At 39.0% G+C, this 27491-nt stretch overlaps 1 long non-coding RNA gene across 3 annotated transcripts; it reads left to right on the forward strand.

Moving 5' to 3' along the window:
- The first annotated feature begins 809 nt into the window (after window positions 1–809).
- LOC138752498 (uncharacterized) lies at window positions 810–27122 on the forward strand. 3 transcript variants are annotated; one of them, XR_011350698.1, is made up of 5 exons: window positions 810–1245; window positions 2742–2839; window positions 4393–4497; window positions 19959–20042; window positions 25424–27122. It is a non-coding gene; the product is annotated as an uncharacterized lncRNA (long non-coding RNA). The 3 variants fall into 3 exon arrangements; XR_011350696.1 differs by having other exon boundaries at window positions 2745–2839; XR_011350706.1 differs by lacking the exons at window positions 19959–20042; window positions 25424–27122 and adding an exon at window positions 9039–12964 and having other exon boundaries at window positions 2745–2839.
- Window positions 27123–27491: the final 369 nt, after the last annotated feature.

Below are 27491 nucleotides of genomic sequence, written 5' to 3' on the forward strand. Positions count from 1 at the left end.
AGTAGAAACACCAGGTCGACTGGCCCTCCTCTGGCTTGATCTTGGGAGTGGCTTGCGGTCAGCTGGCTCCTGGTCGTGCCACCTGGTTGAGGGCTGCCTCGTTCTCCCTCTTCGTGCACCAGAGGGCATCCGCATGGGCTGCTGCTCTCCTCGGGTTCAAGAAGTCTTCATCTGTGAAGAGCAGCTGGATGTCCTCCGGCATCTATTCCAGGTATATCTGATGGAAGAGAAAACAAGGCTTGTGGTCTTCCGCCAGGGCCAGCATTTCATCCATCAATGCCAATGGACTATGGTCTTCAAGCCTATCTAGGTGAAGGAGCCTGGAAGCCCGTTGCTGGGGAGTTAGCCTGAAAGTTCCAAGCAGCAGGTCTTTGAGGGCGGTGTACTTGCCCGTAGCCGTGGGGTGGTGGATGATGTCATCCACCCTCGCTGCTGTTTCTTGTCCAGAGCGCTCACGACATGATAGTGGTGTCTGAGGAGATGTTGTGGAGTTGAAATTGTGCTTCCGCCTGCCTGAACTATATTCTCGGTCAGTGGGCCCAAAATGGCGGAAGCTTGATGGAGACAGCATTAACCTCTGCTGAATCCATGATGTTTTGAGTCCAGAAAAATCTCTGGGCTCATTGGGGTCACCACTGTGGCGGTGTGAGCAGTGAGAGAGACACAGCCACCATGTTGAGGGTTGTTAACAACTGTTTTTATTCAAATTCAGCACACTCCTATAAGGGCAGCACGAGCTCAGTCACCTGGTGCATTGTGACATCATAATCGCTGCCCAGGGTGTGCTCTGGAAGGGATGCCAGAGTCAGACAGAAACCTCTGATGGCTGCCCCGCCACATAGCGATACAAGCAGGGCCGGTTCACCATGAGGATGTGCACCGCCACATAGTGTTAAATAAAGCCCATCCCTACCAGTTATCCCAAGACAGATCTCTGTAGTTGGGGGAGGGGGAATCAGTAAGAGGGTGTGCTGGACATAGGGCAGAGCTGGGACACGGCTTCCTGTGCTAGTGTATATGGGGGAGTTCGCTTCTCCTGTGGTGCTGGTCTCTAACCGTCCTGCTTCCCCTATTTCCTCCTACCCTCTCCCACCATTCAAGGGAGAGCTCTGCAGTCAGTGGGGGGGCTGGTCAGTGTGAGTGTGCACTGGACGCAAAGCATAGCTGGCATGCAACTCAACTCCATAATGCGTGGACCAGATGACAAGTGAATATTTTAATGAAATTCCATTGGTGAATTCGATGGTCAGTCATTTATTTTATTGGTGAATTTTCTTATGGTGAATTAAATGGTTGGTGATGCATTTCATTTGTGAAATTTTCCATCAGTAATTTTTTGTTGGTGAATTTATGCTACTGAATTTTCCATCAGTGAAGTGATTTCTGTGAATTTACCACACACCATTCAGCATCGAGTCCACGCTGCTGAAGATCCAGCTGCGCTGGGTGGGTCACGTCTCCAGAATAGAGGACCATCGCCTTCCCAATATCATGTTATATGGCGAGCTCTCCACTGGCCACAGTGACAGAGGTGCACCAAAGAAGAGGTACAAGGACTGCCTAAAGAAATCTCTTGGTGCCTGCCACATTGACCACCGCCAGTGGGCTGATATCACCTCAAACTGTGCATCTTGGCGCCTCACAGTTCGGCGGGCAGCAACCTCCTTTGAAGAAGACCGCAGAGCCCACCTCACTGACAAAAGACAAAGGAGGAAAAACCCAACACCCAACACCAATCAACCAATTTTCCCCTGCAACCGCTGCAACCGTGTCTGCCTGTCCCGCATCGGACTTGTCAGCCACAATCGAGCCTGCAGCTGACGTGGACTTTTACCCCCTCCATAAATCTTCGTCCGCGAAGCCAAGCCAAAGAAAGAAATTCAGCACTTGGTGAAGGCACAATGTTTCATTACAAGAGCAGTGTTGAGCAATATTCAACAGGAAAATACTCAGCTGCCTCATGGTAACAGGACGCTAAATCAAAATTCAATGATTTATACAATATTTATACTTGGAACCACTATCACTTCCATCATGACTTAGACTAAAGTTTTATGTATTGTACTATAAAGTTACACTTGTTACAGAGTTCTGTGTGGTGTATTGACTTGTGTGTTGTGTGGTTTTATGTTAAAAAGTGACAGTTTGCCTATAAGAGCCAAGGTGAAGGTGGACTGCTGAGAGTAGGATCCAGACCAAGCCAATTTGTTCCTCTCTGCAAGCAACACAAGATAACTTCGAATTTTGTGCACTCTCTCTCTACCTCTTTTGGCTTCAGTTTACCAAACAAACTGAATTTTGTTTATGATCTTTGCTTCGGTTGAGATCGAAGTTTTGTGAGTTTTGTGTGTTTTGTGTCTACGTTTTTCTGTGGGCTGGTTGGAAATGTAACTTAGACTTTAATTACATAGGTTATATTTAGGGTGGGGAATTTATTAGTTTTACACTTATAGAGATTTGCATAGCAACCAGTGGGCATTGTCACTCTGCTACCATCAGGAAGGAGGTCCAGGAGTCTGAAACGAGCACTCAGCAGCACAGGGACAGCTTCTTCCCCTCCGCCATCAGATTCCTGGATAATTCATGATCCACAGACACTGCCTCAATCTTTCCTATTTCCATTGCATTCATTTATTTATTTTGAAATGTTATCTTTGCAATGTGATGCTGCTGTGAGACCTGTGGCACGTTTATGACAATATTTCCCTATTCTCTCTCTCTCTCTTTCTGCCCGCTCTCAGTAGGATCAGAGACCATGGTCATCATCGAGCACATTGAGGGGAGCCGCATTGTTCACCTGCCAGAGGACGAAGATGAGGACAAGGAATTGAGTTTGAAGGTGAATTTTTTGTTAATAAAGTAATTGTTCATCTTTACCCCGTGTGATATGCCTTCTTTATGGTTGCTGGTTTGATCTTGTAACATCCTTCAGTACTGATCCTTGACTTGACTGGAACTGTTCAAAAAGAAAATTCAAGATTCCAATGAAAAGATAATAAATGGACTATAAATGGTAGCTTTGATGGGGAAAAACAGATCCAAACATTAATTTTGAAAATTGCATGCCAGTAAACTTTGCTTTGGTTATTCCGAAACTCAAGTTGTTTGGCACAACAAATAACAGTGTATGCATGCATGTGCATACACAAACACACACATAACTGAGTTTGAGTTCAAGGATAGAACAAATGCAAATTTTGAAAAAATTGAAAATTCCACATTTTGTGAAGTTTGTCATTCTTTTCTTACCTGTCCTGAGGATTGTATTTTCCTCAAAATGACTTTTCCCTCAGACCTTCCTTTATATTTTTAATATCTTTGTTAAATTTGAGAGAGTGATTGGTTACTAAAAGATTAACTGAAAGATTAAAAATAAAAGGACCTAATATTTGTTACCTGCCAACTGCAAAATTCCTTTTTTGACATTCTTGGAGAGTCTCTGTACTTTATGGAATCAATATCTTTCTCTGATGTTTTGTTAAATCAATATCTCCTGACTGGCCAAAAAACAGAAAAAAAAACATAAAAATGGTACTTCAAAGGTAATATTGCAACCCTTAAAGTAGGCATTTTGAAACTATTTTCAAAACATCATAGTCCCTTTTATGTGGAGTGATTTTATTTGGACAGATGAATGGCCAACAGCAATCTCTTCTAAATGACATACAGTAACTGTGGAAAAAGTAACGGTAGAACATAGAGTTCAGCTTATTGATACAAGTGATAGAAGAGACTTGAGCAAACATACATTTACAAATTGTTGTTGTTATATTGAACACAGTGCTTGAAGAGTGATGGAAGCAAAACTGATCATATATCTAGAGCGATTACATTTACTGGAATGAGTAGATTTTAAAGAAAATCCAGCACAATAGATCAAATAGCCCCCATATGTACTCCATTACTCTTGGATTCGATAAGTGCATGATATTATTAATAGCAAAAGAGTTAATGCTTTTGGCACCAATACAAAACCTGAGCAAAGTATTTTATGTCCAGCTAAATGGGTCTTTTGATATAATTCGACTGTGCCCATTTGAATTATTAGCTATGCCTCTCCTACGCCCATTTACTTAGCATAACTGAGCAAAAAAATCTTCTTTGATAAGCAATACGTCTTATTTCCATCTTGTCTGAGCAGAGGAAAAGAGATGTTATAATAAAGAAAAAATGTCTGGTTCCCCCTGAGGATAATTAATTATATTAACAGTCTCACCCTGACAAGATATCAAATGTTCCAGGCATTTTCCGAAATTTAAAGCAGACGTGTCACTCAATGTATCCAGTACGATATGAAATATTTGGACTTAAAATGATTATTTTACTTAAATGAACCATTCTCCTCCTAATTTCTTTTTTTTTTGTTTCATTTCCTTTTTTGAACATTCTCAGCATCAAGGACATCATTGTCATGCAGACAACCACCCTGCTTAGGACTTAGCTTCAATTCTGCTTTACAACTGAATTGATAGGACTAACCCTATCCTGCCAAGTATGGTAAGCACTGCTTTAATTCCTGTGACTTGTTATGTTATCTATATCAGACAAAGATGCTCTGAAGTGTGTGAATAAAGGATTGTATGGGAACTGCACGATTAAACCACCTGAGAACAAATCAACAAGGTTTTGATCTCTTGAAAATTTGCCTGTGGATAGTTTCTTCAGAGCAGAAAGTGAGGATTTCTTCTTTTAGAGAGTGGGGCACAAATGGGGTTCAGAAACAGAAAATATAGATTCCATTGCTCTGCAAGAGTCATCCAAAAACATTAACAATGCAAAATAAATTTCAGGTGACGGTGAGGCACAGGAATGTGGTACCTGATGCCATAGCAAATGATCAAGGCTGCCAAAGAGCATGCTTTCTGTTCTGGATGGCAGTGCATCACATTTAACAATTATGCTCTTCACTATATGCTATTTTGATCATTTTAATCTATCTGTAAGTAAATCAAGAATACTTGACATTGTATAGTATATGCAGCAGTGATTTGGCTCAATCAGTCCATCCCATCACTAATGCTCCATTACAGCCTCCTGCTACCCCTTCTCATCTATCTCCATCAGCATAATCCTCTATTTCATTCTCACTTATTTGCTCAACTAGGTTTTGTATAAATGTACCTAAGCATCCTGGCTTGATCTCCCAGCAGCCAATCATTTCAATTTCATGCCCCACTCCCGTGCAGACATGTCTGTCCATGGCCTTGTGCACTGCCAAACCGAGGCCACCTGCAAATTGGAGAAACACCTAACATTCCAAAAGGATGGCATAAGAATAAATTCTCCAGTTTTCCTTTAGCTACTCCTCTGTCTCCCTCTCTTCCCAATCCTTCTGCCTCCTTTCCTCCAACTCTCCACCCCATTTCTTCAGCATGAGAAGAACTATCAACTGCCTTATCATTTCTAGGCTTTTTTTCCTGTCTTGTGCTCTCGCACCCACATCAAGCTTTAATACCTTGCCTGTGGCTCCTCCTCCCAGCACTTTATTCAGGTGCCTGCCTGCTTTTTGCTCATTCTTCAATGAAGGGGTCAGGCCTGAAGCACTGGTCGTGTATCTTTCTCATCGTTACATAAAGAAAGATGCATGACTTGCTGAGTTTCTCCAATATTTTTGTGTCAACTACAAACACAGCGCCGGCAGAGTTTCTTGTTTAACAATGTTGACTTAGTGGAATGGAACTGTACCAGATGTGAGGAAAGTATAATCATGCTGGAAGGATGTCATGCTTTCAAAGTTAAATATGGCATTATTTTAACTTTCCAGCACTTATTGACTAAGATTAAGAGGTCATTCCTTCTAAATGAATGAATAAGTCAACTCTGAGAATAATTAGTTGGTGATGTATGCAAATAATATGGTTTTCAACCCAATAGTCTCTGCAGCAAAGTCAAGCTGTGCATGTGGTTACTTCCCAAACAACATTTCATCATAATTTACCAGTATTACAATAACTAATTGGTTGAGGAAATCATCATAATTTATGCTAAATTACACAAGTTATACTGGTTTAATTAATAATATCAAAGTTCCTCCTTTTGCAACTAGTTATGAATTCTTAAGAGCTGTTGTCGAAATATTTGCTCATGCAATGGTTCTGTGGAGTAGAATTTCCAGGATTCAGCTCCTCCACAGTGATAACTCTCACCACAGAAAAACATTAAAAATCAAATACCAGGCAACTTCTTTCACTTTGTAGCCTTCAATTCAGGCTGATTTTCCAACATAATCTTATATGTACCTCCCCCAGACAAGATTTGATGTTTGATACTAGCAAAAGAATTGATTAGAAACATAGGAAACATAGGTGCAGGAGTAGGCCATTTGGTCCTTCAAGCCTACACTGCCATTCAGTATGATAATGGCTGATTAGTACCTGGTTCCTGCCTTCTCCCTATATCCCTTGATCCCCTTAGCCACAAGGGCCAAATCTAACCTACTTTTAAATATTGACAAGAAACCAGCTTCAACTACTTCCTGTGGCAAAGAATTCCACAGATCTACCACCCTCTGAGAGAAGAAATTTTCATCTCAGTCCTAAAAAACTTCCCCTTTACCATAAACTGTGATCCCTGGTTCTGGTTTTTCCCAACATTGGAAACAACCTACCTGTGTCTAGTATGTCTAAACCCTTAAGAATTTTATATATTTCTATAAGATCCCCCCTCAATCTTCTAAATTCCAGAAAATACAAGCCTAGTTTATCCAACCTTTCTTCATATGCAAGTCCTTTCATCCCTGTTATCAGTCTAGTGAATCTTCTCTGCACTCCCTCCAAGGCAAGGATGTCCTTCCTCAGATAAGGAGACCAAAACTGCACACAGTACTCCAGGTGTGGTCTCACCAAGGCTCTGTACAGCTGTAACAGGATCTCTGTACTCTTGTACTCAAATCCTCTTGCTATGAATGCCAACATAGCATTTGCCTTCCTCACCACCTGCTACACCCACTTTCAATGACTGATGCACAGCAACACCCAAGTCTCTCTGTGCCTCCCCTTTTCCTAAACAGATACCATTTAGATAATAGGCCTCTTTCCTGTTCTTACCTCCAAAGTGCATAACCTCCCATTTATCCATATTATACTGCATCTCTCACATCTTGTCCCACTCACCTAACTTGTCCAAATCACTCTGCACCCTCCTAGCATCCTCAATACAGCCAATTCTGCTACCCAACTTCATGTTGTCTGCAAATTGTGAGATATTGGTATTTATTTCCACACTTAAGTCGTTGATATATATCGTAAACAACTGTGGCCCCAGCACTGAGCCCTGCAGTACCACACTAGTCACTGGCTGCCATTCTGAAAAGAACCCATTTATGCCTACTCTTTGCTTCCTGTCAATCTATCCACCTTAATTCCATACCTCCTATCCCTTGCTTTTTAATGTTATACATTAAACAGGAAAGTTTGCAGTTGCTGCGATTTTAGGACAAGAGACAAACATGCTGAAGGAAATTCACAGATCAAGCAGCATCTATAAGAAGTGAAAGGTAATCATTGTTTGTGGCCTGACCCCTTTGTAAAAGTATGAGCAGGAAGCAGGCAGGCACCTGAATAAAAAAAGGTGGGGTGGGGAGGAAAGAGAAGAGGAGGGAGGAAGAAGCAGGGGGAGGAGTGCAGGCTAACAGCTAAGAGCCCATAGATGAATATGGGTGGGAGGATAGAAGGGAAAACAAGCTGAGAAGTGATGGGGAGGGGCTAGCTCTTTGAATGGAGTGGACAGAGTGGGGAGATGGAGGACAGAGGGAAACAGAAAGAGAGAGATTCAGGAAAAGGGTTTAACAGAAATTTCTATGGTTTCTGTTCAAACCCGCTCTCCACCCCCACCTCCACCCCAGAGTCTGTTATGTTTTTTTCCACAGCCGCTGGATTACAGGAAATTATTCCCATTCTCTGGGTGCTATTCCAGTTCTGAGTTTTTTCTTCCGAGACCCCTTGTCATTTTCCTAGAATGCACTGCAGCCATTCCAAGACCAACTGGCTAATGAATACGACATTGATAAAAGTGACCAGTTGACATCCACGGAGTGGCACTGTACGTCCCACGTATGTTATATTTCGCAATCAAAGTTGACGCAATGGCATTGCATGTCCCTCCTCTTTACATACTGCAATGCTGGTATGGTGTCTAAATATCGAGGACAGAAATTGAAATTTGCTGTTTCGGTTGTTCCTATGTGAACGACCAATGCCAGGTCATTGGAGATTCTTCATAACAGTAAAATCCTGTGAAGTCTGTAAAAATCATAAGTATATTTCCCTATCCTTTTCTCCTTCAGTTCACCACCACTTCCCTTCACTCTTTATTTGTGAACTACCCACTTCCCTATCACTTTTTAGCTTTTCTTTTTCTTTTGTACCCTCCTACCCTTACCCACCTATGATCTTGTACCTCTACTTCTCCTCCTACTGCTTCCTCCTCTTCCCCTTCTCTCCTATCCTCCCCCCACCTTCTTTCTCAGGCCCCTGTTTACTTTTTACTTATACCTTGATGAAGAGCTCAGGTGAGAACGTTGGGTACTTTTTACTTCCTATAGATGCTGAATGATCTTTTGATTATCTCCTGCACTTTGGTACAATCACGAGATACAGGTTGCATTGGTATAACTATGGAAGTAGCTTTTCACACTAATGACATGATCCAGTGTTTAGGAGACTGCTAACTGTATTAGGTAACATAGGTGACATGGTGGGATTTTAATTTAAATCACTAGGTTGTTAATCCCAGTCCCTGGATTACTGATTCAGTAGCAACTATTGTGCCACATGTTCCTTGGAGGGGAAACAGAGGCCTGTCTTAACATGAAGCAAAAACAAGACTAGAGGAGTAAGATGGTTTCCTCTTGGGGTGATATTACGGAGCAAAGATACAAAAAATGAATAACATCAAAAAATATTTCACTTGAGCTTCACAGCTTTTAACTTTTCACACTCACACTCCCTTTCCATTTTTTTCCTCATGGACCAAACCTCTCCATGATCTTTCTTTAAAAAAAAACAATTTCTCACTGACCTTTACATCCTCCATTTCAGCAAAAAACAAGGATAAAGAGAAAGGCTGATGACAGAGTGTGAGAGAAGGATACTCATCAGGATGGAGAACAAGATCTTTTTGTTCATGACCAGTTCAGGGAGGCCAGAGAGTTGAATCATCTTACAAGCAGAAACCAGATGGAATCTGCCAGGATTATTCATTAACTACCTTGTATATGATTGGTAGATATCCTTTGTGTTGATCAATGTGAGACAAACTCTCAACAGTCTCACAGCATCCGTAGAAAGCAAAATGCAACCACTGCATGGTGTGCTTCTTTGCTTAATGACCTGCCAATTTTTTCCAGCAGTTTCATGTGCTAACTCCACAAGAGTAAGCAAACTCTGTCACAGTGCTCCCAAGGTCAGGAGCTGAGATGCAGTATTTCTCACTGCTGCACCATCAGGTTTTTTTAAGGCGTGATACACTCCTCTGATTGCTGCAGAGCAAAGCATTAGCAGCTGTGCTTAATTGAGTTTGGTTTGCAAACAGGCCACAACATGTCCACATTAGCCAAAAACTGCACGTCATCCTTTAATGGAAGAATAAACATCTTCTGTTCAATAAATTTTTAATAATATTTCTATCCAGCTTCACCTCAAGTCACACATCCTTATGCACATCTCTCTTTCACATCCAATTCAGGCAACACCAGCTGGAAATTCAAATCAAATATGCTAGATTCAGTACTGGCAATGGCTGAAGCGACAGCTATATTACTCACTGTAAGCTCCATCATGTTTTCATTAGGGATATGTTAATAGCATTTATGAATATTTTACATTAATGAAATAAACAACTGGGATATTATCTTCCATCTCTTAAGGTGGAGAGGAGTTAAATTCTGCCCATTTATCCAGCTCAAGTTTTATCAGCACTAATCTGTCATCATAAGCAAATTCAGGGGGGATTTTGTCCATTTCATTAACAATTGTTATTACTTGCTGGCTTAATTAGTTGTCAATGTAGCCAATTGGATGTGCCTGTTTGTTCATTATATCATGGAGAGAAGAAGCAATCTCTTCGGGTCAACTTGTCCGTGCAGGCAAATTTGTCTATCTGGATTTGTTCCCTTTGCTTGCATTTGTCCCATATCCTTCTAAACCAGTGGTTTTCAAACTTTTTATTTCCACTCACATACCACCTTACGTATTCCCTAGGCTATAGGTGCTCTGTGATTAGCAAGGGATTCCGTAAGGTGGTATGTGAGTGAAAAGAAAAAAATTTGAAATCTATTACCCTAATCAATTCAGATACATGTGCTTATTTAAATGTATTTTTGAACATTATAATAGTAAGCACTGATATCACATACGTATATTATAGCACTTATAGGGGGCAGGATGTTTAGTATAGCAGTTAGTGCAACACTCCAGCTTCACGAGTTCAAATCTGGCATTGTCTGTAAGGAGTTTGTACATTCTCTGTGCCTTCAGTGTTTTCTCTGGGTGCTTTGGTTTTCTCCCACCGTTCATAAACATACCATGGTATTGGTCAATTGAGAGGCATATGCTCATGGGCCGAAATGACCTGTTACTGTGCTTTCTGTCCAAATTTTAAAAAAAACTTCCCATAGCAATTTGATCCGTAATTCCATCACACAATGTGTGAAATCTTATAAAAATATTAAGAACTCTACCTAATTTATACATTTCATCAATTACCATGGCAAAAAATAAACACATGATAAAGTATTTTTGGCTCCTTTCATCTTGTGTCAATGACCCAGATTTCAAATTTGCCACTATAGAACCATAGAACACTACAGCACAGAAAACAGGCCATTCATCCCTTCTAGTTTGTGCTGACCATCATTCCACTACTCCCACCGACCTGCTTCCATTCCATAACCCTCCAAACCTCTCCCATCCATATATCTATCCAATTTATTCTTAAAATTTAATATCTAGCCTGCATTCACCACATCAGATAGCTGCTCATTTCACACTCCCAGTATTCTTTAAGAGAAGAACTTCCCCCTAATGTTCCCTCTAAACCTTTCCCTTTTCAGTTTAAAACTATGACCTCTCATATTTATCTAAGTAGAAAGTAATCTATTCATATCCACTCTGTCTGTACCTCTCATAATCTTAAAAACCTCTTTAAAATCACCCCTCATTTTATTTAGCTCCAAAGAATAAAGTCCTCACACAGGTGCCCAAGTGCATTCATTCACACACACAAATACACTTTAATGTTATTCAAATAAAAAGCTTCAAATGTCCTTTTTTCAAAATATTTCTCCAATTTGATTTAATTTGACCATTGTAATTGCAATGGGCTTGAGATGATTTGGGCTCAATGGATATATGTCTAAGCTTGCAAATTGGAAACCTCTTATGAATGGTGGACTCCTTTGATGACCCTATTAAGCACCAGTTGGCTGTTGAGGTATAACTCAGTTACTGGCATGTCAGCTAACAGATCTATATATATTGTAGAGGCTAATTCAGTAGAGCTACTAAAGGAATCCACATACACCAGGTTAGTCAACACAAGACTGTTTTATTTGGACTTTACAGGCTTCTTTTATATACCTCATATCTTGGGCTCCACAAGATGGGGTGGTGACATCATTAGGAGTTTGCCACCAATCTACAAGACTGGTAGGTTTAAATTAAGCAGTTAAGCACAACGAGAGTCCTGCGCCTTCCAGTAGGAGGCTCAGCAAATCAATGTGTTGTTACTCAGCCCACAGCATCACGTGTGTGCAGTCAATTAAATGGGTGAGTACCTATCTGTCCTATGGCTCCACGCACTGGCCAACAGTTTGTGATACTGCGCTGGGCACCCACTCGGCCAGCTACAAGGCTGCTACACTATCAAGATATAATTATCGGTCATATCATTTTTGCAGTTACAATACATTTTTTAAAATAATGTTGCAATAATTTTACAGCAGAAGTATGAATGTTGATTTTATTTATTTGTTGGTATTGGTTTTCACATTCACGAATGAAAATGAGACAGGATTGCTTTGGCAAGTGTTGGAAATAAAATTTGTCGATTTCATTATGCTCAATGTTAAAAACAACTCTTCCACAGGACCAACACAGCATGGTTAAGGGTTAAAATAATGTGATAATGGTAGAATGCTCCACATTCAGTACTGCTGATTTCAAAGTAACCAAATTTTGGAAGTCCAGTAGAACAGGAAATTACATTTACCAATTGCTCAACTATATGTTTCAAATTTCACATTTACACCATGAAATAAAACATCAAGGAATTGTGTCATATCAGTCTGCAACTTGTCCATAGTCTTGAATTAGGCCATTAAACTTAATTGGCAAACTTAATGGGAGTTTTTGTTATTCTCAACCCTCCTTGCAACCCTTTTATGCATTATCTCCCATTCTTTATTAAAGCATATGTGAATACATCTCCCCTTTTAATACAACAATGTTACATTGCTTGACTAACTAGGCAAACAATGTTGAAACTATTCCAAGATTGAAATATGGGTTATAAGATGACATGTTCATGGTAAGTAGCAGTATTGGGTGCACATTACAAAGTAAGGTCTGAATAGTGGATTTTTCCTTTACTTTTAAAAAGCTGAAGCTTCTGTGTTTTATAATGTAAGAATTGAAAAGATGAGGAATCAAATCACAAGGACAAACCTCCTATGCAACCTGGTTCATCCAGTACATCAGCATCATATTTTGGAAATATTTGAATTCTTCAAACCAGGAGAATAACATTCAGAAAATAGATTGCAGACCACTCATGGAATGTCATCCATGCTACAAAGTAACCAACCCACTGAATATCCAGACTCTGCAAATGATTGCTTTGGTATCAAATACAGTCAGAATTCATGGCAAAATAACTCCAGTTAGCACATACAGAATATAACTTAACTGAAGTTATTAGAAAAAGGATATATATTGTTCATTGTTATTAACTGAACATAATATCTAACTTTATGGTATTAAAATTAAAACTGGCTGATATGTAAAGAGTTGGTGACAATTCTGTATTTTCACACTTCTTTGGAGTCAAATACAAGTCAAGACACCTTTATTTTCGTTCATTCCATGTTCGCACAGTAGAGACAAGAGAGCATTTCACCAGGACCACAGAGCATATTTGCATAAATATGTTAGAATTGAAGTTAAACACATTGAAATATTAAAATGTATATAGTAAAAATCCACAGTATATTATCCACATATGTTCTGGGAATTCAGGAGCCTGATGACTTGGGGGGAAAAAAATTATTGCCCAATCGAGATGCAAGGATTTGAATGCTACGGTACCTCCTCCCAGATGGCAAAAGTACTAACAGTTTATATGAGGGGTGTGTGGAGTCCTTCATAATGTTTATTGCCTTTTACCTGCATCAAGTATTGACAATAGAAAGATTAAAGGAGTCCACCATTCATAAGAGGTTTCCAATTTGCAATGATCTTTTCCGCTGACTTCACTGTCCTCTGCAGATGCCTTGCACCTTACCACGAGGTGGTACAGCTTCCAAACCAGGTGGTGATGCAGTTTCACAGGATGCTCTCAATACATACCTTGGAGCCAAGTTGATGCAAAAATACTTGACTTGTCCTGTGGGATGTGCAGAGCCATTCGCTGATGGGGCTCCTCCAGTTGCTTCATATGAAGTGTTAACCCAAGCTTTGTCAAAAGTCAATTAAATGGTGGCGAGGAATCAGAATTCAACTTGAGCAACCTTATCCTTGGGTTTCCTACATGCAAATCCTTGCAAATATTTAGGATAGGGTGGTGTGTTGCAGTTAACCAGCTAGGATATTGTTCTGTGGTAAAGAGACCAAGATTTTCAATTGGAACAGATCAAAGATAAAAATTAAACTACAGATCAAGGATGGGTGATTCTCGTGGCAGAAGGAATTAAAATCAAATGTTTATTCTTTCAGAGAATAGTTCAGGTTGAATTGAACAGAGAAAAGGTACAATAGCCCATCAGATCCCAAGAAAATACACAACCTAATTTTTTTGTTCATTTTGGGCTAATTTGATTGGAAGGTAGTATTTGATACTCTTTGGTGTCTCATTCAGTTTAACATAATAATATTAGCACAGACAACTTGGGAAAGGCAATATTAATCTCCAAATACATTAAATCATCAAAGATTATCCTAATCCTTTGTGGTCATGCTTAAGCAAATAACAATTCCCTTAAAAGTGATTTTCATTAATGTTGTTCAGGATTTTTTTTGCCTATTATCGATCTACAAAACATTGCTTTATTTATTTTTTTCCTTTGACAGTTAGTAAATGTCATGGACAATCTGTTTGATTCAATGATCTATCAATTTTCCTTCAACAGATATCCCAAATTTAACATGCATAATAATGGCAAACAAAAAGAAAGCAAATTAATGTCCACAATAGATTAACAATTTTAACATGCATATTCAATATCTTTAAAGGGTATAGTAAATTAAAGGGGAGGTAAGTCCCCATTTGGGGATAATTATTCTTCATTGTATAGTTGGTGATGACAACAAGAACATCTATACATTTGCTGATGATACCACAAGGGGAAATGAATCAACAGACAGGAGGGAGATGGAAAACTTGGCTGAACCATGTACCAATAACAAAGGAGGTGATTGTTAACTGAGGAGGGAAAACCAGAGGTGTGTGATCCAGTGATCATTGGGGGGTAGAGGTGAAGAGGGTGACCAAATTTAAATTTGTGGGAGTCACTATCTCAGATGGACCCAACACATGAATGTCATGAAGAAATCACAACAGCACCTTTACTTTCTCAGGAATTTGTCGAGGTTTGGTATGACATCATACCAAAAACATTGGCAAACTTCTGCATACGTGTAGTGGAAAGTGTGCTGACTAGCTACACCCCAGCCTCTGGGTGGAAAGGTGATGGATACAGCCCAGTATATCACAGGCAAAACTTTCCTCACCAGCAAAAAATATAGACATGGAATGTCGCTATAGTAGAGTAGCAGCAATCATCAAGAATCCGCACCACTCGGGCCATGCTGTTCTCGCTGGTATCATTAGAAAAGAGGTTAGGTGCCTCAAGACTCAGACCACCAGGTTCAAGAACAGTTGCTACCCCTACACCATCAGATTCCTAAACAACAAAAAGCAGCAAACTCAGAATGAAACATGAAAGTCTGTAGACACTGTGATTGTAGTAAATACACACAGCAATGCTGGAGGAACTCAAAGAGTCTCACATAGTCCAAAGGACACCAAGATGTATTACTGATATTTCAGGCCTGAGCCCTTCTTCAAGGTATAAGCAAAGAACAAGAAAGTGCTAGAATAAAGACTGAGAAATGGAAGGGGGAGGAGTCCAGACCAACAAAAGGTGTTAACGGGATATGATGAGGAATGTTGAGAATTGATTTTTGAGAGAGACAGAGAGTCAACAGGTTGAAGAAGAAGAAGGGGCTTAACAGAATCTAGAAAAATTGATGTTAATAGCAACTTGTTGGAAGGTACCCAGGTAGAAAGTGAGATGTTGTTCCTCCAATTTGTGGATGGTCTCAATCTGGCAGGGCTTGAGACCATAGATGGACATGTCGGCAAGGGAATGGGAATTTAAATGGGTAGCCACTCAGAGATTCATTTAAGAACTCCTACTTTGCACATTGAGTATTATTGAGGATTTATTTTCTGTATTGCTCAATCTGTTTGTTTACATTACTTTCTGTGTTACATTTCTCTCTTATATACAAATCTTTTCTTGAGTCCCGATAAGTAGAAATTCTACCAGCCCTGCAGGAAAAAAAGCATCTCAGGGTTGTATGCAATGTCATATATGTACTCTAACAATAAACCTGAAGTTTGAACTTTAAAGAACATGACGTTCCTTTAGTGCTGCAAACAAGATGTCAAGGGAATGACAGGAGTAACACTCATTAATAGCCATAAGTGCCAAATGCACACATTTCTTTGCTCAGTTTATGCCACTTCATTGGTTTCACCAGAACAAGCATTTCAGAACCAGAGAACAATTATACTTCCAGCAGAATTTTTTTTTTTGTAGGTGGCTGGATTTAATTTGAACAGCCCAAGGAGGTTATGCCACAGCTAGTTACAACAGATACAGGCAAGTCAACTCAATACTATTTGGCTCCAAAGTGGAGCTAGATGAGGAGTTTGATCAAGCATTGAGGGAAATCCATTTCCAATAAGTTCAAAGTTTAGGAGTGGCTTAGTTGATGGAACTCGGAAATTAAATAACAAACAATGTTTTTATCTGCCCTTTCAGATGAGTGGAAATGATGCATTGGTATGCTTAAAAAATAGAGCTGGGTTTCCTTCACGTCCTAGCCATTCATCATCAGATAGCGATGTTGAGGTATTTGTGCACAAAATGTTTGACATATTTACAACATGGCAATAGCGACCTCACTTCCAATGTGCACCTTTGACCGTAAATTTCATTTAATTGACTTGAAGTTGAAAAAATAAGTTACAAGAGTGTCTTTTTGTGTGGTCATAAACAGAAATACTACTGATTTTATTTTTACGAACGCCACGTGCTATGATTACAGTGGATGGTTCAAAATCATTGAATACTCCAATGACCAGAATCAAATCTGAAACCCTTGGCTTAGGGTTACATAAAGCAAAAAGACTTTCGATGCAAAATGAGCCTCCAATTTAATGCTCTTTCATTTTATCTAATTAATTACTATTTTTCTGTGTTCTCCTTCCTCTCACCGGGGAGTGTGGAAGCAAGCACCAGCAGGCTTAAAAGCAGTTTCTTCCCTTCAACTATAAGAATCCTGAATGAATCTCATGACAGTGTATTTGTGCACCTCTTGCTTGGAATCTTCCTTTCCATTGTAATTCTATTCTCTATAAACTGTGCTTGCTACACAGTTCCGTGCAGCATTAGAGATAACATTCTCACTGTGCCAGGTGGTTTGGCACAAATAAACCTAAACTCTGATTAAACAGTATTTTCATTTAATATATGATTGTTTACTGATGGACTAAAGTTATCTGGTTATTTATTTAAAAAAAAAACAGTAACAGAACATTTCAGCCCACAAGTCTGTGCTGCCCAATTTACATCCAATTAACCTATACCCTTGCTACGTTTTGAAAGGTAGGAGGATACCAAAGCCCCTGGGTAGGAGGATACCAAAACCCACGCAGACACAGCGAGAACCTACAAACTTCTTACAGACAGTGCAAGATACAAACCTTGGTCCGGATCACTGACACTGTAAAGGTGTTGTGTTAACCGTTACACCAACTGTGCTGCCATTTGTATTTGCAACATTGAAAATAAAAATAAAGAGTTTATTATGCTGAATGTGTTGTTTATCATTCATCCAAAGTGAGGGAAAGTCAAGGGGACCAGAGCTGGTGAAGGGGTCAAATGGAGCAATACTTGCAGGAACATTGATGAACTATTCCTCCATTTACAGATCTGACTAGGTGTGTGGGTTACTGGAGAAGAGATGGATCATAGTCTATAGTACCAGGAATTGACCAAAACAGTTGTGTTTCAGCCTGTGCTATGGTATGCAAAATTCAAGGAAAGGAGAAAGAGAAGAAAAGACCGGAAGTGGGGGGGGGGGGCGAGAGCGGGCAGTAAACTGAGATTCACTGGTGATGGGTGGTTTTGATGGCTGACTCCTCCCCCAGGTTCCGCCCCCATATATAACCCAGGTTTCCCGCTCAAATTCTGAGCCCTACGGAAGACCATAGCTTTTTTTATAAGCTAATAAAACCATGTGTTTTCCCTCCAATTGTGAAAGATTTTATTCACACCACAGTGTTATTAGCCAGTAAGCAAACTCCTCAGGAGAACCTGGAGACAAAAGGTTGATCAAGAGAATACTTGGCTTTAGCAGCACCTCTATCTTCTTGTATTAAGCTATTAAAATGGAACCCCTGGGAAATCCACAGCCTGCACAGCTCTCAGCTCTGACTTAAGCCTCAAGCCATCATCCTCTGCCTTGAACTCACCAGAACCTACCTGCTGCACTACTCACCAAAGGAGGGTGACCATTGGAAAACAGCGTGAAAAGTCTCAGTGTCCATCTTGCTGCGATTCGAAATTAGTGCCATCATCAGAGGAGGAGTGAGAAGGGTGGCCATCTTGTCACACCACGATAGGTTGACACCACCTTGCCTGCCAGAGCATCAGGAAGGAGGGGGCTAAGCGTGAGAGGAGTACTATGAGTCTCCGTGGTCCTAGCATCGATGGATCTGGACCAAGACAGACCACATCAACTCAGTGACTCTATGGTGACTGTCAAGACCCTAATTCTGCTGGAAGGAGTGAATGCAGTGAACTAAGATTCATTGGTGATGGGTTGTGCTGAATTTGATAGTACAGATTCTATCACCAATGTGTATATGTACAGATTGTAGTGTAGGATGACTGTGATTGGCTGAGAGCGTAGCCATACCTACTGGCAGGTCTTAAAGGATTGCTCCTACCCAGATCAGGTCATTCTGGACTGGTCGACCTACTTGTGATATGCTCCAGTTAATAAAAGCCTTGGTTTGGATCAACAAGTCTTTGGTTCTTTCGACACGCTCTGCACTGATGGCTGGCTCCTGCTCCAGGGACCACCTCATCTATCCATATATAACCCAGGTTTCCTGCCGAAACCCCGAATACAACTGAAGACTCTACCCTTTGTTATAAGCTAATAAATGTGTGTGTTCTCCCTTCAATTATGAGAGCTTTTATTTGCGCCACTGAAGGGGAGGCAAGAGGAGGTGGCAGGAGGGAGAGAATTGAGGGGAAGAAGGAAAGGATACAACAGAAGGGAAGAGAGAATAGAGAAGTGGAGAATAAAGAGATGAAAAGAGGGGAGGGAGAAAAATAGATTTACTATTTTAAACATATTTCCCCGACTCCTTGTCTTTTTAAATAATCAATAGAGCTAAATTATACAAAATGCTATTGCAAAATGGGATAATATTTGATTTCTATCTTCAGGGTCTTTACATATAGTGATATTCTTTCAATATGAAATTAAGATTGTTTGAACAAAGCACAGGCAAACAGCCCAACAAGCCATCCCTACCATTCATACCTGATTTGCCCAATGTTTCCTCTCTTGTATGCCAATTCTGTATGGACTTTAGTATTCCTTGCATTAAAAATATATCAATTTCATTTTAAGTATTTCCATTGATTTGTCCTCCAAGAACCCGAAGAATTCTAGAAATTCACCACGATTTCTGTGTACCTCAGTTTTAAATGGCCACCCTCTAAACTTGTAAATACTGTATGTCTCCTTGTTAATGATTCTCCCACTAATTGAAATATCTCAGTACTTAGGCTGTCATGCCCCCCACACCCACCCACCCCCCCCCCCACCACCAACAGGATTTTATACATTTCTCAAATATCACCTCTTATTCTTCCCAACTCTTCAGAATATAGATCTAATTTCTTTAGCTGCATGTATTGGTAATAAGACAGCTTACACATCCCTAGAATTAGCCAAACCAATCTCCTTTGGACTTCATAGCCAGTTGATCCTTTCTAAAATAAAGGGATCAAAATTTGTCCTTATTACTGCACTTATCACCTCACAAGTACACTGGATAATGGAAATTCAAATTATTTATTTCAAAAATACAATCTTTTTAAATAAAGCCTAAGCACTGGCTACTTTTAGTTCCCATTTAAAATATATCCCATATGCATATGAAATGGAATTGAAAGTGTTTTCCACCTGAAATTCCATCGAAGTACAAAGTTTTGCAGCTACTGGAAGTTGTGTTAAATCATCAGGAATCCAGAAATGTTCAAATTATGCCAATAAAATGTTGTATATAACGGTTGTTACTAAATAGAAGAGAAAGAATCAAAGCCTGTTTTTTTTGGGGCCGGGTGACAATACCAAACCTAATGTTATATTAAAGGGGATGTTGCAATGCTATATGCTCAGAGCAGGTAAAATTAAAATAAGACTTCTCCTTCACAGGAATACTTCACCCAAGAAAGGTGACCTGTTCAGAATTCAGAAATTGTCATTGGAGTCAAGGGAAGAACAGCTTGGTCAGTCACCGTAAGTCATAACTTGCGTATTGACAAATTAGATGTCTTGAGTACATGCAAGGCTTGTAGCATGAATTAGTACAGAGAAGGGAAAGATATTCTCATGTCAGCCATTATAATCAGGTTACAGTAAGCTATCAACCTGAAGTAAAGTTATGTCACTAAAGAATAAGGGCAGTGCAGTAACGCAGCTAATGGAACTGTTGCCTCACTGTTCCAGTCACGTGGGCTTAATCCTAACCGACAGCATTGACTGTGTGGAGACTGCAAACTCTCTCTGTAATGTGTATGAAATTCCTCATGGTGTTCTGCTTTTATCCGGCATGATGAAAGTTTTCAGAATAACTGGTCATTATAAATTCCCCCCAATATGTAGGTGAGTGGCAGAATCTGGGGTAAGGAACATGAGGGAATAAAATGGGATTTGTAAAGGTACCTGAAGGCCAGCACTGATTGGAGATAACAAATGAGCTGTTTGCATTATATAAGACTCGAAGAAATGCTGTTTCTTTTAACATTTACCATGAGTTATAATACTATTCTCTTAAAATATCGGTCGGTAATTAAAATTTCTAGTCCTTCAGCAACAAAGTTAGAAAGAATACACAAGTAAGCTGAATACATGTATTTATAAAATACTTTTCTTATCCCTTTCAGAACACACAAAAATATTTAATAGCCAATAATAATAGCCACAGTCTTAATGCAGACAAAAAAAATGACAATATTCCACCAATAATAATGACCCATTGATTGCTTTAAATAATATTGACTGAAGGTTAAATATTGGGCAGGAAACCAGGAACAAGTCCCATGCTCTTCTTCATTAAAGCATCAGAGAACCATTTCCGGCAGCTGAGGGTAGATTTTGGTTTAATGTCTCACTCAAGGAATAGCAAAAGAAAAACTTGAGAGGAACAAGACAATGGAGAGATAAAATAGAACAAACAAATGGATGAAATTTAATTTCATATATAGAAGTACAATATACAATGAAAGACTTACTTGCTGTAGCTTCTCAAGTCCATAATAGACACATCACACAAGATGTAAAAAGATAATACAATGATTCACCAATCTGACCACAGTACAAAAAACAATTGATATTGGAGAACCCACAGCCAAGCCAAAGTTATTTTCATTGGGAAGTGAGCAGCTGGAGTTCTGAGCTTAATTCTGTCTTTATAACAGCAAATACTGAAAAATTGTGCAAATGTGAATTACAAATAAAAATTGCTGAAAATACTCAGTGACTGGGGCAGCCTCAATGAGGACATAAACAATGACAATTCAGGTCAATCGAAGTTTTCAATAGGAGGTCATTAACTAAAAACATCAACACAAATGCCTTAGGAGCACTTACAGTAAAAGCAGCAGCCATCCAGTTCAAATTCTTGCTGCAACTTCTAGCTATCGACGTTAAATGTGATAAATAGAAATTGATCTCCAGAATAATAATGCTACCAGTCGTACCTGGATTAATGGGAGTTAAATAGATAAGTACAAATAATGTTACAAAAAAGCTAATTGCTGCGAGATATATATTTATAGCATCCAACTACCCATGTTTATCTAGTTTTACTGATCAATTTCTTAAAAACATTATATATTACTTTCCCAACAAATTTTAAAATCCATCTCTTGGATATGAAGTCTATGTTTCACTCCAGCATTTTTATCTGCAATGGGCAAAGTTTATTGACTGTAGGAATGACATTGATTAGTGGGTTCAATGTTACTAAAGGTCCAGTTACTTTCTGAGCTTTAGACTCCCATATTAAATCTAGGCCCAATTTGGAATCTTGCCACTCTTGAGTTTCTAATCATTTATAATGGTGCAGAGTGGAAACATCACGTCTTCTATCCAGTTTTGTGAACCATAGAGGGAGTTACACGTGTAGCATCTGAATTTCTGATAAAATTCTCAGTTATCAGGGCTCTGTGCTGCATGCACATAATTTTCTGATTGGCTCCCTCAGTGACCAAGGCTCTGTGCTGCAAGCATGTACCCAAAAAATATACTTGAAATGGAAGGAAATATTTCACGGTTGCCACAAAAAGGTTTTGCCTGCAAGTGAGGTAGTTTGAAATTCTGTTTTAAGAGGGAGGCATGGTGGTAGACAGATGAGAGAGGTAAGATTTTAACAATAGTGATATCAAAAGGTTTATCTCCTCCACCCAGCATTTGTCTTTTTTCCCCACTTCCACTGATTAAATTAGGAAGGAATTGTTTTATGTCATACTTCACAAATTCACAGAATTTGTCTTGCATGGAAGAAAGATGGTTCATGTGAAAGAACAGTCCACTATTTCCATTCCCTAGCCACTTCTGCATTGCCCTGCAAATATATTTTTACTCAAATGCTAATGCAAATCCCAATGGAAATCTATGACTGAATTTGCATCCACACACTATACTGGATTCCAGTTATTGCACACATGCAAAAAAAAGTATATATTTTTTTGTTTTAGTTTTCATCGACTGATGAAGGGCAAAACAATGTCCCTTCAATCTTTGCTCTTTCAATGATAGGAAGTTCCTCTCCTTCAAAGTTCCAAAGCTTTCAATGAACTTCTAGTTTTCATTTTGAAAATAGCAAATTTGATCATTTATGTGTTCTTTTAATTCGTGGTTCTTTTAACTTTAACAACTTAATTCAGAGCTCCAATAAAATTATAAAATGTCCATAGGAGTACCCAAGTTAACCTTTTTTGGGTGACATATTATGAAGTCAAATTTGGGTAGCACATGTGGAGGAAAAAATATGGCATTAAATAAGTGATTAATTATTTGAAGATCTATCTTAAAGCTGATAGTTCCCTCAAAGTGGCAATGCAGGTAGATAGGGTAGCATGTCTGGAGTGAGATACAATCACAACATTTAAGATTCGGTGAAACAATTACATGAATAGGCAAGGCATAATATGGACCTAGCATAGACAAATGGGATGAGTGTAAATGGTCAAAAATCTTCAGCATGGATGTGGTGAGAAGTCTGGACTTATTTAGTACAACAAGATTGCCCGACAGCTACTTGTAACAAGAAGAAAATATGATGAGTTCAATTGTGACATTTGATGCTCTCTGAGAAATTTACACCTTCTCCATCACAATGCGAGCACCCATAGGTGGCTGCAACTTCCTGATATATCCCCTGACTGTGTGGATGTGTAGGCTAATTGGCCTCTGAAAATTGTTCTTATTGTGTAGCTAAGCAGAAGAATCTGGCAGAGATGGGGTGGGAAGCGGAGCGGGAGGGGAAATAGATGGGAAAATTTGTGGAGGATAAAATGGCATCCAGCAACAGTGTAAAAATCATTGCCTGATTAACAACAAGGTTGTTTTTCTTACCCTTTGACTCTGACTTCATAATGGTCATCTTTAAATTGACCAGAATTTATTAATAGCTGCTCCAAAGCTTTCAATGAACTTCTAGTTTTCATTTTGAAAATGGCAAATTTGATCATTTATGTGTTCTTTTAGAGGCTGTTGAAAGGTGATTACGACATTGTTGCCAAATTTTAATAGGATTCAAAACAAAGTCAATGATAAATGCAGCCAAATAATTATATTAATTATGAAGAGAAACACACTATTTATTAAAATGACTGTCAACTAAGTTTTAAAATCAGAGAACTGCTCGAAGTTGCTTCCAAATGTTAAGGGGTTCAACTGTTTTTTTTTTAATTATTCTTTCAAAATATTTATCAATTAGAAAATAATAATGTCAAGAAATAAGAAGGAGACAAAATGATGTGGCATAAAGACATCATGACTTTGGATTGTTCCAAAGAGCCCTAAATCTTCTGTAGTCACTATTGCTGGTAAGATGAATTCTATTTCTACTACAGAAATACTGCAGATGCTTAAATCTTGAACAAATAAGGGTGGAACTCAACAGTTCAGACAGTATCCATGGGTAGAAGTGTTCAGTAAATGTTTCCGATCAAGACAATTTATTGAGACAGTCATATTAATCATACTGAAAATGAAAGTAAACTATTGCCTTTCACAAGCAAGAGGATGAATAGAGGATGTCATCATTAAAATAGAACAAATGTTTGAGAATTATGTTTGAATGCAGAAGGTGAAAAATAAAACAGTCCATTGGAAACAGTAGTAGAAATAGAACTCATTTTACCAGCAATAGTGACTACATAAGATTTAGGGCTCTTTGGAACAAATCCAAAGTCACGATGGCCACTTTGTGCCTCCTTCTTATTTCTTGACATTATTATTTTCTAATTGATAAATATTTTGAAAGAATAATTTAAAAAAAAATCAGTTGAGCCCCTTAACATTTGGAAGCAACTTCTAGCAGTTCTCTGATTTTAAAACTTAGTTGACAATCATTTTAATAAATTGTTTATCTTTTGAACAGTCATCCATTGCAAGCAATAAAAAAAAGGGAGCCCAGGAAGCACATTTTATCTGATCATTAATTTTAACAGTCAAGAATTGTGTGTTGCATTAGATAAATTTCCAACACGAGAAGGTTCAGACCAGTTTCAATCCAAAGAGACTTTGAACCAGCTGTGAATCACCCAGTAATGTAAATGCCACTGTGAAAATGACCCACAAATAAAAAAACAAACCTTTTAAATCATTCAAATCATCAAAATAAAAAATATATGGCAATTTTTTTCATGTCACAATTTCTTAATTGTTTTAATATTGCAAACTTGTAGTATTGTGTGCAATTCTGGTTGCAACATTATCGGAACGATGTGATAAAGCTAGAGAGGCTACAGAAAGGATCCACAAAGATATTACCGGATTTGGAGGGTTTGGATTAACAGGTGAGATTGGATGAGCTGTTTGCCCTGGAGCAAAGGAGGTTGAGATGGATCATGATAAATGTATGAGAGCCATACATTTAAAGTACATGTCAGAGTCTGTTTCCCATAACAGAGGTGTCTAAAACCAAAGGGCATAGATTAAAATGTGAGAGAGGATGTTTAATAGGAATCTAACATGTACATATGTACATTGCTCCCCCCCCCCCCCAAACTCCCCTCCCCTCCTCCACCTCCACAGAGTTCTTGGTATTTCAAATGAGCTGCCAGGAGAGATTGCAAAGGCACAGAAAGAAAATTTAACAGTGTAGATACTTGAAAGGTGGGTGGGTGGGAGGGGGGGGGGGGCAGGATGTTTTCATCCTTAATAAGCATTCTAAAAGGGTGAGGCAACATGGCTGACAACAGAAGTCAAAAAAGCATCAAAGCAAATGAGGAGGCATACAATATTGCAAAAGCTAAATGAGAGGATTGGTAATAATTTAAAAACCAATAGAAGGCTAATTTTAAACACCTATACTAGGAGTAAAAGTAAAATAGGAGCAAAGCTGGCTAATAATACAAGAGTATATAAAAAAAAGTTTTTTCTTCTAGATATACAAAGACTAAAAGAGGGGCAAGAGTGGACATTGGACTGCTGGAAAATAATGCTGAAAAGTGGTCATGGGAAACAAAGAAATGATCAGTGAACTGAATAGGAATTTCACATCAGTCTTCACCGTGACATGCAAGAAATTCAAAAGTCAGGAGCAGGAGAGTGCAGTCGCTATAACTAAGGAGAGGTGCAGAGGAAACTGAAGGAGAGGTCATCTAAATTAGATCGATTACATGCCAGGATTCTCAAAGAGGAAGCTGAAGAGATTGTAGAGACATTAGTAGCAATCTTCCGAGAATCATTAGTCAGGAATGGTTCCCTAGGATTGGAAAATCTCAAATGTTACTCCACTCTTCAGCAAAGGAAAGAAACAATAGACTGAAAATTATAGGTAATTTAGCCTAAATTCAGTGGTTTGAAAGATTCTAGGATCTGTAATTAAGAATGAGGTTTCAGGGTTCTTGAAACCACATCATAAAATAGGCCCAAGTCTGTAAGGTTTCCTTCATAAGAGACCTTGCTGCAAAGTCTGCTGGAGTTCTTTAAGGAAGTAAAAAACAGGACATACAAAGGAGATTCAGTGGATGTTTTTACTTGGACTTTCAGAAGGCCTTTGACAATGTGTTGCTCATGAGGCTGTTAAACAATATAGATCCCTGGTTATACAAAGAAAGGTACTGGCATTGATAGATGGTTGGCTGACTGGTAGAAGGCAAGGAGTAGGAATAAAGGGCCCTTTTTTGGCTATCTGCTAGTGACTGTTCTGCAGGGGTCAGCGTTGGGTCGGCTTCTTTCACACTATATGTTAATGATCTGGATGATGGAATTGAAGGCTTTGTTGCCAAGTTTGGAGATGACATGAAGATAGTTGGATAGACAAGCAGTGTTTAGGAAGGATTTCCAGAGGGATTTGTTGAGGTTAGGAGAATGGACACAGAAGTGGCAGATGGAATACAGCATTGAGAAGTGTATGATCATATACTTTGATAAAAGGGATAATAGTGCAGACTATTTTCTAATTTGGGAGATAAGTGCAGGAATCCCTAAAGATTAACTTGCTGGTTGAGTCAGTCATAAGGAAGGCAAATACAATATTAAAATTAATTTCAAGTGGACAAAAATATAAATACAAAGATGCTGAGGCTTCGGGGTATTTTATATGGGGAGCATTGTGTGTAGTTTTCAGCACCATTTCCAAAGAAGAATATTCATAGGTGTTTAAAGAATGATCTCAGGGAGGAGAGGAATCAATATAATTGGAGAATTAGATGACTCTGGGCTTGCATTCGCTGGTGTTTTCATTGATACATGTCAAACATTGAAAGGGCTGAATAATATGGATGTGAAGATGTTTCTAGTAGTGGGAGAGACTGGGACCAGAGTTCACATTTTTAGAATAAAGTTATTACAATTTAGAACAGAGATGAAGAGAAATTTATTTAGCCAGACATGGTGACCCTGTAGAACTCTTTGCCACAGATAGCTGTGGAGGCTAAATAATTGGGTACAAATAGAGGTTGATAGGTTCTAGCTTGGTGTGTCAAGCTTGTCAAAGGCCATGGAGAGAAGGCAGGAGAATGGGGTTGAGAGCAAAATAAATTGTTCAAGTTTATTGATTATCCAGTTTCACACATACAACCTAATGAAAGCATGTTCTCCAATCCTCAGTGCAAAACATGCAGACACACAACCTGACATAACACATATGCAGATAAACAATACATATGTAGAATGTACATATTTATAAAAATAAATAAATATTATTTAATAATTTTTGACTCTCTGAGGGTTTGTCGTTCAGCAGTCTCACTGCCCCTGGGAGGAAGTGGTTTCTCAGCCTGGTGCTTCTGGCTCTGATACACCTGTATCTCTTCTCCAACATGTAACTGAAAAATGATGTGTGCAATTATGGTAAGGGTGGTCAATAATTTTGTGCACCCTCATCAGACAACAATACCAGTAGATCCCATCAATGGTAGGAAGGCAGAGGGAGACACCAGGGATCCTCTCTATTGCTCTCATGGTCCTGTGGATTGATCTGCTATCCAAAACTTGACAGCAACCTTA

This window comes from Narcine bancroftii, chromosome 1 (assembly GCF_036971445.1).
Source record: "Narcine bancroftii isolate sNarBan1 chromosome 1, sNarBan1.hap1, whole genome shotgun sequence".
Taxonomy (NCBI): domain Eukaryota; kingdom Metazoa; phylum Chordata; class Chondrichthyes; order Torpediniformes; family Narcinidae; genus Narcine; species Narcine bancroftii.